Genomic DNA, 2,819 nt, shown 5'->3' with positions numbered 1-2,819 from the left:
CTAGGTCGACGTATCTAGGCAAAAGTAAGGGCATCCCGGCGAACCAAAAGGGTTCGGGCAAAAATTAGGGATAAACATATAAAAATGTACACCCGGCAAGTCGAAAACCTGAAAAGGCGGCTTGGGCAAAAAAGGGTATCCTGGTGGACTGAAAACCTGAAAAGACGGTCCAGGCAAAAATTAGGGATAAAAGCGTATGACTATGTCCCGTTCTCAGTCAGCTTCACCAAAGGCAAAGGGACTGAACAAGCCAATCACTTCTATCCGACAGCAAGGGATGAGATGCTTGAAGACATAATGACAGTAGCAGAATTTAAATCAATAGGACTTTTCCTCATAGCTTTTCTTTGCTTTCTTGACAATTTCCTCTTACTAGGATTTCTGTCTCCTTGTACATAAATTGCCTGTTTATAGGCCCTCTTTCAAAATCAATACAATTTTATTTCCAAAAAGATGCTTTTGTTTTACTTTCTCTGTTTTGTTTGCATAAACATCCATTGATTTAATTCGAATTGATATATGCATTTGAATATGATTGATGTTTACCAGAAATGCATAAAATGCAGTAATAGTATTTACTAAGGACGAACGAGGGTAGTAGTTCAACGAAGCTTCGCCGGTTCATCCCCACTACAAATCCCCAGTAGAGCAAATCTATCTTTATAGATGCTTCGAATTACGTCTCCCCTTGAATTTATGTCCATCTCTTTTATCCTCAGTCGGGATACTCAGGAACTTATTCCTTCAATAGAAGTACGACGAACGAATACGGGAAGTGACAAATACTATACTATCAAACAAGACGAGAACGAGTTCCTCATATTCTTCAGCAACGAATCGGGATTTATTTTCCCTAGCCAGCAGTTGTTATACAAAGATATCCGGACGCTTCAGGCCGCATGATTCATACATACATCATTTACATCATACCATAGCATATCCATAAGTGCATAATACATTTACTTAGATGCACCATGCCATGCATGCATACATATTGCATAAACTAACCTTTTCCTTGCAGGATGGTTATATACAGATAAAATACTATCAACAATTCACAACAGGTCAGAAACGATCTATACGAAGATCTAGTGCTGATACTTAATCATTACTCAAGGTGTCCTTGGATAGTAGGCAAACGGTCTATACGAAGATCTATTCCCTAGTCCAGGATGTTTTCAGGAGAGTTAATCCTGATACTCTTTTGTCCTCGGATAGTAGGCAAACGGTCTATACGAAGATCTATTCCCTAGTCCAGGATATTTTCAGGAGATTTCATCCTGACACTCTTTTGTTCTTGGATATTAGGCAAACGGTCTATACGAAGATCTATTCCCTAGTCTAGGATGTTTTCAGGAGAGTTAATCCTGATACTCTTTTGTCCTCGGATAGTAGGCAAACGGTCTATACGAAGATCTATTCCCTAGTCCATGATATTTTCAGGAGATTTCATCCTGATATTCTTTTGTTCTTGGATAGTAGGCAAACGGTCTATACGAAGATCTATTCCCTAGTCCAAGATATTTTCAGGAGATTTCATCCTGACACTCTTTTGTTCTTGGATATTAGGCAAACGGTCTATACGAAGATCTATTCCCTAGTCCAGGATATTTTCAGAAGATTTAATCCTGATATTCTTTTGTTCTTGGATAGTAGGCAAACGGTCTATACGAAGATCTATTCCCTAATCCAGGATATTTCCAGAAGAGATAATCATCACGAAGATTTATCTCTACTGGTCTATTCAACAATTCAAAACAGTTCAGAGACGATCTATACGAAGGTCTAGTGCTGATACTTAATTCAGAAAGAAATCGCCACGAAGATTTGGTTCTGACACTTAAATTAAAAGTATGTTCTTAGATACGATTCAGAGACGGCCTATACGAAGACCTAGTACTGATATCCAGTATCAACATCAAGATATTATCACCTCCTGATATTATGGATGGCATCTATAAGCCCATCTCCAGTTCTTCCAAGTGGCATCTTCAAGCCCACTTAAGCATATATAACCAGTCATCAGTGTTACTTTACGCACCGGCGAGTGCAAATTTTTGGGCTTTTGTGTTCAATCCCCTTCAACCTTCCAAGTCACGAATGGCACACAGGCCAATCTAACTCCTCAGGTTTCAGAAAATTGAACAGGGGCAGCTGTTGCACCCCCAAATTTGCCCTCTATTTTTAACTCTAACCAATTTTTTGTTTCACATTCATTTGCATCATCTTCATAGCATAACATTTTTTTCTGTCTTAATATTAGCCGGAATAATTTCTCGGAATTTACAAACAGACTGGTCAAATTAACTTTTTAACTGTGCCTAAAATTAGTCAACGAAAAAATGTCAAGTTTAAGTTTGCAAATGTCGGTAACATTAATCTGCGGTTCACGTGGTTTAATTTGACATGCTAAAAATATTTTTACGACTATTTTTGGTCATATGTTGATCAGTCTGAGCAGTTTAAACGGTCATAATTTTTATTTCAAAATCCGACCAAACGCTGTATTTTTCCGAGTCATTTATTTCGCACTGATTATTTTGACGTGTTCATTTTATTTTTTCGAGCATTTTGGTGCCCGACTTTTATTTTTTTTGAGTCTATTTATTTTTATATTGGGTCTAGAATAAATAAATAGGTTAATTAGTTTTTATTTTAATTTTAACTATTTTAATTATTTAACTTTATTCAGTTTTTAATTTAATATTGGGTTTCAAAATAAACTTAGGCCCATTATCATTAACCTAATTTGTTCCTATATATATTTACTAGCATGACTGATAGAGGGAGGCCAAAAGACAGAACAAAAAAGAGAAACT

The sequence above is a fragment of the Lathyrus oleraceus genome, chromosome 1 (assembly GCF_024323335.1).
Source record: "Lathyrus oleraceus cultivar Zhongwan6 chromosome 1, CAAS_Psat_ZW6_1.0, whole genome shotgun sequence".
Lineage (NCBI taxonomy): Eukaryota > Viridiplantae > Streptophyta > Magnoliopsida > Fabales > Fabaceae > Lathyrus > Lathyrus oleraceus.
This window is presented reverse-complemented; position numbering follows the sequence as displayed.